Source organism: Erythrolamprus reginae, chromosome 2 (assembly GCF_031021105.1).
Source record: "Erythrolamprus reginae isolate rEryReg1 chromosome 2, rEryReg1.hap1, whole genome shotgun sequence".
Lineage (NCBI taxonomy): Eukaryota > Metazoa > Chordata > Lepidosauria > Squamata > Dipsadidae > Erythrolamprus > Erythrolamprus reginae.
This window is the reverse complement of record NC_091951.1, coordinates 239,277,873-239,288,068: the sequence shown is the minus strand read 5'-3', so window position 1 is coordinate 239,288,068 and position 10,196 is coordinate 239,277,873.

The window sequence follows — 10,196 nt, the reverse complement described above, 5'->3', positions numbered from 1 at the left end:
GTAAGGCCCCCTCCCCACTGTAATGGCAGACACCCTGCCAAGAAATTATGCCAATAGATATAATATTTGCATTCTCATCTCAGGAGCCATCAGAGGAAGAAAGTGCCAGTGTTCAGGGTTGGTAACATCTCCCAGATTAAAAAACTTGCAGAGGGAAGATATCTCTGCTTCTGCATCTGCTTGTGTCAAAGGATAGATGACCCAGAGCAGTCCCACTGGGAGGCCAAACCCCTTGGCAGGCCAGCTGGGAGGGTTCTTGGAGCCTCCACATGGCCCCTTTTGCAAAATAGGTCATGGCGGCTTTTGATCTTTGTCCCCTTTATTTTCTCCCCCCCAGAGAGAAAACACCAGACATTTGGTTACGAAAGCCCTCGGAGGTAAGAAATTATGGTAGATATCCTTCTCAGCTTAAGGCTTGCAAAAGCTTTCTCCCCCTCCCATCAGGAGTCAAGGCATTGCCCTAACCCTAACCCTCTGTCCCACTGCCAAAACTTTCTTACCTCCGAGGGCTTTCACCATTAGCACAGATGGGCTCAGGGAGCAGCAGTGGCGCAGACCTGGCTTCATTTGAGACACCGATTGAGAAGGGATCTTCTTCCAGCCCTTGGGTAAGTAAGACAAAGTCTTCTCAGTTGGGGAGGGATGGAGTCCCCCTAGTTAGTTCTCCTAACCTGAGCGAGCTGTGCTGGAGCGCTCTGGGCAGCGGAGCAAAGGGGACACCCGGCCCTTTGGAGAAGGTACTTAGGCAAGCCACATGCCCCAAAGCTCTGGTGCCACTGGTTCCTTTGCCACAAAGCAGCAGGGACTGGTGTCCTAAATGAGAAATGTGATCACTGTCGTTCACAGGATTCTCCAGAGGACACTCTGGAAGACGTTAGCAACTTGGAGTAGGACACCGTAGACAGCCTGGAGCGCCTCCTCCAGGAATTAAAGGTATGTACAGTGATTCCCCGGGTATCGTGATCCCGATCATTGCGAACGGGCTAAATCGCGATTTTTCAGCAATTGATACCATCTCGATCGTTGCGAAACGCTATACAGGCTGTATCGCGATTTTTCCAAAAAAAAAAAAATTAAAAATACGTGCGTGGTTTTTCCCGCCCGATGATGTCACGCGTCATCACCAAACTGACGTGTAGCATTGCTGGTTGGCCGAAATCTCGGCCAATCAGCTTTGCCATTGCAATAAGTTTGCCCGGCAATGGTGATACAGCAAAATTTCAGCCAATCACCGTTGTCATTGCTGATGGACAGAAATCTCGGCCAATCAGTGTTGTTTGCTCAGCTTTGCTTTGCTTTGAAACTTTTGCAACTTTTGCAGCCCTTTCTTGGAGCTTGCGTGTCTTGCATCTGTGTCTTGGATCTGTTCCTTGGATCTGTTTCTTGGAGCTCTTTGTGAAGACTTCGTGGAAGATGGCACCTAAACGTTGCACCCGGAGTGGAGCCGGCGATGCTAAAAAGACCCGGAAGATGCTGACAATCAAGGAGAAGATTGTACTTTTGGACATGCTGAAAGCGGGACGTTCTAATGTAGAGGTTGGTCGGCATTATGGGATCAATGAATCGACTGTGCGATACATTAGGAAAGATGAGAAGAAGATAAGGCAAACTTCTCTGATATCATTCAACAAGGCTGCAAAAAGAATAGTGACGCCTAGAACCAAACGCCTTATGAAGATGGAAGCTGCTTTGTCTGTGTGGGTACAAGACTGCCGAAAAAAGAGCATTGCTTTGGATACGAACACTATACGAACCAAGGCGCAGCAATTGTACAACCGTCTTGAACACACAGAAGGAGGCGATGCAGATGAGGGAAATGCAGGTAAGGGCTGGGGTTTTTTATTCTGTCATTACATACTGTATTTAAGTGTTTTTTAAGGAAGGAGGGAGGGAGGGAGGGAGGGAAGGAGGGATGGAAGGAAGGAAGGAAGGAAGGAGGGAGAGAAGGGAAGGATGGAAGGAGGGAGGGATGGACGGAAGGAGGGAGGGAGGGAGGGAGAGAAGGATGGAAGGAGGGAGGGATGGGTGGAAGGAGGGAGTTATGGAAGGACTGTATGCTTTCATTCAAGTCACTTCTCTCTCCCTTTCCTGTCATTCTCTGTAGATGAAGGTGTTGTTGACTCTGATGACCCCCAGCCATCAACATCTTCTGCTTCTTCAGCCCCAGCCACATTCACAGCAAGCAAAGGGTGGTTTGACAGATTTCAACGGCGCTATGGCCTGAAGAGTGTGTCATTGCATGGAGAAGCTGCCTCAGCAGATACAGGTGCAGCTGAAAACTTTGTCCGGCGCACGTTTAAACATCTAATTGCAGAAGGGGGCTACCTTCCAGAACAGGTGTTCAACATGGACGAAACAGGCCTGTTCTGGAAGAGGATGCCTTCACGGACTTTCTTGATGCAAGATGAAGCCAAAGCCCCTGGCTTTAAGGCCATGAAAGATCGGGTGACTTTGATCATGTGTGGGAATGCAGCAGGCTTTTTGATGAACCCAGGGCTAATTTATAAGTCACGAAATCCAAGAGCCCTCAAGAACAGAAATAAGAATGCATTGCCAGTGTACTGGATGCATAATCCTAAAGCATGGATTACAAAACCCCTCACGCGGGACTGGTTTCATCAGTGCTTCATCCCACAGGTGAAGGATTATTTGGCTGCCAAAGGACTCAATTTCAAAGTGCTTCTCCTAATGGACAATGCTGGAGGCCATGATGACCTGGCACATGAACATGATGGGGTGCAAGTCGAATTCTTGCCACCAAACACCACATCGCTTATCCAGCCGATGGATCAAGGTATTATCCGCGCATTTAAGGCACTGTACACGCGCAATTCTCTTGGAAGCATCGTGGAAGCAATGGATGCTGATCAAAACTTCACATTGAAGGCCTACTGGCGTCAGTACACAATTGCATCTTGTCTGAAGAACATTCAGGGTGCCTTAATGGATATGAAGTCACAGACAATGAATGCCTGCTGGAGGAAATTGTGGCCAGAAGTGGTGAATTATCACAGGGGATTTGCTCCCGAAGAAATTCAAGATGCTGCAGTCCAGAACTCTGTGAAGCTGGCACAGGCACTGGGTGGAGAAGGCTTCGTTGACATGACACCAGAGGAAGTCAATGGTTTGCTTGATGAGCATGGCCTACCGCTGACAAACAAAGATCTGGAGGAGCTGACCAGGTCAGCAAGTGAAGAAGAGGAGGGAGCTGAAGAATCTGACGAAGAAGAAGATGTTGGCCTAACGCTTGAGCGGCTTGCAGAAATGAACAGAACTGCTGCACATCTGCAACGCATGGCGGATCTTTGGGATCCCAACATGACTCGCTCTATACACTTTAAGGCCTCCCTTGACAACACCATTGCACCATACAGAGCCATGTTAGCCAAGCAAAAGAAAACGCGCCAACAACTGCCCATAACTATGTTTGTCACGAAAACCAAGAGGTCTGCCACACCATCACCTGCAGCATCCATTGTAGACATGGTGATAGAAGAAGATCCCGATTTATCCTAGTTATGCTAACCCCCCCCCAAAAATGTAAAAATGTAAATAAATATTGTTATTGTTTCTATCAGGATGACTAAGTGTGTTATTCAATGTGTACAGTACAGGTACAGGTAGAGGTACAGTACAGTACATTACATTAAGGGGATGGGAAATGGTAATTTGTGGGTTGAAAGTGTTGGGACTGAGTGGCATAGAGAAGAATGAATGAATGACTGAATGAATGAATGAAATTCAAACACAGGTGAGGGCTGGGGGTTTTTATTCTGTCATTGTTTAGGTGCTTTTTACGAAAGGAAGGAGGGATGGAAGGAGGGAGGGATGGAAGGAGGGAGAAATGGAAGGAGGACATGAGGGCCAAAAAACCTGGTTCAAATTGGACTGGGAAATCAGAAGTGTGGAAAGTGTTCTCACTGAGAGCTAGCAACTTGGGAGGGCCAAAAAACCTGGTTCAAATTGGACTTGAAAATCAGAAGTGACAGAAGTGTTCTCACTGAGAGCTAGCAGCTTGAGAGGGCAAAAAAAACCAGGTTCAAATCTGAATGGGAAATCATAAGTGACAAGAGTTCTCACTGAGAGCTAGCAGCTTGAGAGGGCAAAAAAAACCAGGTTCAAATTGGAATGGGAAATCATAAGTGACAAGTGTTCTCACTGAGAGCTAGCAGCTTGAGAGGGCAAAAAAACCCAGGTTCAAATTGGAATGGGAAATCATAAGTGACAAGTGTTCTCACTGAGAGCTAGCAGCTTGAGAGGGCAAAAAAAACCAGGTTCAAATTGGAATTGGAAATCAGAAGTGGCAAGTGTCCTCACTGAGAGCTAGCAACTTGAAGCACAAAAAAACCAGGTTAAAATTGGACTGGAGGGGATGGCCGGCATGAAAAATAACCATTGCCAGCCTCCGAACTGCCGTCGCCCTACCATCTGCGCATGCGCGGCCTTAAAAAAAAAAGAAGATCGCGCATGCGCAGATGGTGTTTTTACTTCCGCAGCGCTACTTCGCGAAAAACCGATCATTGCGAGGGGTCCTGGAACGGAACCCTCGCAATAATCGGGGGATCACTGTATTTCACCCTCTTCAGGGATCAATGCTTTGCTTTGTGAAGTTCAATGAAGCAATGACCTATGCTGTGCAGGGCCACCCAACTCAGACAGGTCATAATGGAGGAAGCTGACACAATGGAGAAGGAAGTGGCAGGCCTCTGCAGTACCCTTAGGGAGAAAACCCCAGGAAAACAATGCCAGAAGATGAGCCCCTCACATAGGAAGGAGTCCAATGTGCTACCTGGGAAGAGTGTAAAACCATTACATGTAGCTCCAGAAAGAGCAAAGCGGTACCAGTAATAGCCTTTCATTCCTCCCACGGGAGCTGCATCAGAATGCCGAGGTCAGCTTGGAGGAGGAACCAGCCCTAGGCACCTCCAGAGGTGAGTTGTCAGTGGCTGAGAGCAGCCTGCCAAGAAGGATCTGGCTGAAACAACAGCTGGAGCAGGGCAGCCCTGAGGGTTCACGTGGGGAGGCACACATATATAGATGCCAGCTGGTTAGTGATGATGATGAGGAACTGCCTTCTGCCCATGAACCAGGGGTGAAATGCTCGTGGTTTGGACCAGTTCGGATGTACCGGTAGGTCTGTATGCCCCTTCCTCCCATGTCCACTCAATCACCCGCTTGCCATTTTTCTCACTCACTACTTTTCCTTAAAAAAAAAAAAAGCCTGCTTTTCCTGCTACTCAGGTCAGCATTTCTGGCCCACCTACCCCACCTCCAGCCTATACAGATTGTTTCTCTTTGCACAGGTGATGTTCGTCCATCGCGTTCGAGGAGGACCTTGACTTCTAATGGGTTGTGGGTTGTATACAATGTGTCCAGCTAATAAGGCCTATATGGGCACCAGATGTTCTGCCACATGTTGGGCAGATATGTGTGGGCACCACTGTCACAGCTTTTTCCTTTGCAGCCCTGGCTTTGCAGAGTGCTCGCTTCTCTACTGCTCTCAATGTTCTTCTGGCCTCAGATGTCTGGCCGCCTGGGTGGATCAGCATGCGCCCCATTGGTTGACCTTGTGCCAGGGCTTCCCAGGAGGTTGGTGTCAATATTGAGGGACTTGAAGGGGGCTTTCAACATGTCTTTGTAACGCTTCCTTTGTCCCCCAGGTGACCGCTTTCCTTTAGACAGCTCACCATAAAGGAGCACACTGTGGTTGATATCCACCTGGGGCATTCTGCCGATCGTCTCATTGTTGATGGAAGATGGGCGGTTCAATACAGGTTGGAAGTGCTGGGCCCAACACTATAGAATCAGGGTCGATTCAGTGATGAGAGCTGAACCGGCTGTGTCCAGTACAGGGGAGCTCCTTGAGCGCTGAGGTCCATACATGGATCTGAGGGCTTCATAGAATCGTTTAACATCATTTCTCTGGAACCTCTGGATTTCTTCTGCTTTGGTACTCAACCAGGAGTCCTACATCTTGCAAAGCTTGCTATGTACGATCCTGCAAGTGTTGTTGAAAGCATTTTGATGCACCACCGACCTTCATGAGTGACAGTGTCAGATGCCTTAGTGAAGTGGTGTACAGTTCACGATTCTGCTCTTGACACTTCTCTTGGAACAGGAACAGGTACTTGCTTTGCCTCGCCTCGCCCGGACACCTTGTTCCTTCAACTGGGTAAGTAACTTTTTTTTTCCTTTAGAAAAATAGTAAATTGGGTTTTTTTCCCTTGGCGGTTTTTTTGGAAATTTTTTTGGGTTAGACATAGTTATCTAAAAGATTTTGCAGCCTAGCTAACCACCTACCTTCCCCCCCCCCCAGCCTCCACCTTGCTTAGTTTTGCTCTTCAGACCGAATTGTGAGCTACCACTTGCAACGCCTTCCTTGCTTTATTTGGATTACAGCCTGCAATCTATCTCCTAGGAAAGAGGAATGGATTCTGCCTGCCTTGTTCCTTCAATTTGGCAAGTAACATTTTTTCTTTTTCCTTTAGAAAATTAGTAAATTGGGTGGGGGATTTTCTTGGTGATTTTTAAAGGATTTTTTTTTTGGGGTGGGGGGTTGTTAGACATAGCCATTTAAAAGCTTTTGCAGCCTAACAAACCACCTACCTTCCCTCTAACTTCCAGCTTGCTTACCTTCACTCTTCAGGCTGAATCCTGAGCCGCTGGTCAAAACAACTGTCTTTTGTCTGGAGTGTAACCTGCAATCCATCTCCGTGTCCAGCAATTGTATAATCCATCTCCTTGGAGAGGAATTGAATCTGCCTGTCTTGTTCCTTCAGTTGGGCAAGTAACTTTTTATTTTTTGCTCTAAAAAATAGAAAATAGGGCAGGGTCTTTTTTCTTGGAGTTTTGTTTAGGATTTCTTTTGTTAGGCATAGCCATTTAAAGCTTTTGCAATACTGCTAGGCAGGGGGCTGGACTAAATGACCTTGCAAGGTCCCTTCTTCCAACTGTTAAATCTCTTCAATGTGTTAGTTTGGTTGCAGGAATGAGTAAGTTGTGTTCTTGGGTGTGTTTAAAGTTGTATTTTGAGCTTTTTGTGTGCTTTAATATTGTGTCCTCAGTTAACAAAGCTCCTTTTTTCCCCTTTTGCAGTAATAGCTTTTACTGGGAAGGATGAAAAGGCAACAGACAGTGATAGGTTTCTTGGCCAAGAAACCCAAACTGGCACAACAACACCATCAGAAGTGCCACTCTTGGGTGATCCATTCCAAGCAGAATATTAGTAAGTTGGGAGGGGTTTCTACTTGGATTTTTAAGGATTTTTTTTGTGTTAACATAGCCATCTAAAATCTATTGCAGCCTAGCTAACCATCCTCCTTTCCCCCCAGCCTCCACCTTCGCTTACCTTGCTCTTTGGATCGAATCCTGAACCCCTTGCAACAGGTATCTTCCTCTGTATCAATTGCAGCCTGCAATCCATCTTCTCAGCGATCAACTGTGCAATCCATCTCATCAGAGAGTAACAGAATCTGCCTGCCTTGTTCCTTCAGTTGGGCAAGTAACTTTTTTTTTGCTTTAAAAAAAGAGTAAATTGGGGAAGGGGGGGTGTTAGGATTTTATATTTTTTTTGGTTACACATAGTCCTCTAAAAGCTTTTACAGCCTAGCTAATCACCTACTTTACCTCCAGCCTCCAGCTTGCTTAGCTTCACTCTTCGGACTGAATCCTGAGCTGCTGGTCGAAACACCTGCCCTTTCTTTGTCTGGAGTGTAGCCTGCAATCCATCTCCGTGTCCAGCAATTGTATAATCCATTTCCTTGGAGAGGAATTGAATCTGCCTGTCTTGTTCCTTCAACTGGGCAAGTAACTTTTTATTTTTTGCTCTAAAAAATAGAAAATAGGGCAGGGTCTTTTTTCTTGGAGTTTTGTTAGGCATAGCCATTTAAAGCTTTTGCAATACTGCTAGGCAGGGGGCTGGACTAGATGACCTTGCAAGGTCCCTTCTTCCAACTGTTAAATCTGTTCAATGTGTTAATTTGGTTGCAGGAATGAGTAAGTTGTGTTCTTGGGTGTGTTTAAAGTTATATTTTGAGCTTTTTGAGCTTTTTGTGTGCTTTAATATTGTGTCCTCAGTTAACAAAGTTCCTTTTTTCCCCTTTTGCAGTAATAGCTTTTACTAGGAAGGATGAAAAGGCAACAGACAGTGATAGGTTTCTTGGCCAAGAAACCCAAACTGGCACAACAACACCATCAGAAGTGCCACTCTTGGATGATCCATTCCAAGCAGAATATTAGTAAGTTGGGAGGGGTTTCTACTTGGATTTTTAAGGATTTTTTTTGTCTTAACATAGCCATCTAAAATCTATTGCAGCCTAGCTAACCATCCTCCTTTCCCCCCAGCCTCCACCTTCGCTTACCTTGCTCTTTGGATCGAATCCTGAACCCCTTGCAATAGGTATCTTCCTCTGTATCAATTGCAGCCTGCAATCCATCTTCTCAGCGATCAACTGTGCAATCCATCTCATCAGAGAGTAACAGAATCTGCCTGCCTTGTTCCTTCAGTTGGGCAAGTAACTTTTTTTTTGCTTTAAAAAAAGAGTAAATTGGGGAAGGGGGGGGTGTTAGGATTTTTTTTTTTTTTGTTACACATAGTCCTCTAAAAGCTTTTACAGCCTAGCTAATCACCTACTTTACCTCTCAGCTGAGGGACTCTGAAGTCCCCAAGAAGTTGGCTAGGAGTAAGGTTTGCAAATGGGGAGGCATCTCTACCCTCTGCCTCTACTTTGGCTAACAGAAGAATGACTCAGGCCCTTCGTTCTCTCCCCAGGATGGAGATCCCCACAAGATGGACTCCAGGGCTCTCCCCTATTTTGGAGTCCACTACAGAACTGGTCAGGCCCCCTCCCCACTGTAATGGCAGACACCCTGCCAAGAAATTATGCCAATAGATATAATATTTGCATTCTCATCTCAGGAGCCATCAGAGGAAGAAAGTGCCAGTGTTCAGGGTAGGTAACATCTCCCAGATTAAAAAACTTGCAGAGGGAAGATATCTCTGCTTCTGCATCTGCTTGTGTCAAAGGATAGATCAGTGTTTTTCAACCAGTGTGCCGGGGCACACTAGTGTGCCGCGAGACATGGACAGGTGTGCCGCGAAGCTCAGAGAGAAAAAAAGCAAGAGAGAGAAAAAAAGAGAGAAAGAAAGCAAGAGAGAGAGAAAGCAAGAGAGAAAGAAAGCAAGAGAGAGAGAGAAAGAAAGCAAGAGAGAAAGAGCGCGAGAGAGCTAGAAAGAGAACAAGAGAGAGAGAGAAAACAAGAGAAAGAAAGAGGGAGAGAGAGAGAAAGAGTGGGAGGGAGGGAGAAAGAGAGCAAAAAAGAGGAAGGAAGGAAGAGAAAGAAAGAGGGATGGACAGAGAGAGAAAGAAAGAGGAAGGAAGGGAGAGAAAGAGGGAGGGAGAAAGAAATAGAGTGAAGGGGAGGAAGAGAGAGAGAGAGGATTTTTTTGTCCAAACTTTTTTTAGCCGCCGCCCCCTCCCTGCTCAATGTGCCCCAGGGTTTCGTAAATGTAAAAAATGTGCCGCGGCTCAAAAAAGGTTGAAAATCACTGGGATAGATGACCTAGAGCAACAGAATCTGCCTGCCTTGTTCCTTCAGTTGGGCAAGTAACTGTTTTTTTGCTTTAAAAAAAGAGTAAATTGGGGAAGGGGGGGGGTGTTAGGAATTTTTTTTTTTGGTTACACATAGTCCTCTAAAAGCTTTTACAGCCTAGCTAATCACCGACTTTACCTCCAGCCTCCAGCTTGCTTAGCTTCACTCTTCGGACTGAATCCTGAGCCGCTGGTCAAAACACCTGCCTTTTGTCTGGATTGCAGCCTGCAATTCATCTCCTCGTAGAGCAACTGCATAATCCATCTTCTTGGAGAACAATGGAATCTGCCTGCCTTGTTCCTTCAGTTGGGCAAGTAACTTTTTTTTTTTGCTTTAAAAAAAGAGTAAATTGGGGAAGGGGAGGTGTTAGGATTTTATATTTTTTTTGGTTACACATAGTCCTCTAAAAGCTTTTACAGCCTAGCTAATCACCTACTTTACCTCCAGCCTCCAGCTTGCTTAGCTTCACTCTTCGGACTGAATCCTGAGCTGCTGGTCGAAACACCTGCCCTTTCTTTGTCTGGAGTGTAGCCTGCAATCCATCTCCGTGTCCAGCAATTGTATAATCCATCTCCTTGGAGAGGAATTGAATCTGCCTGTCTTGT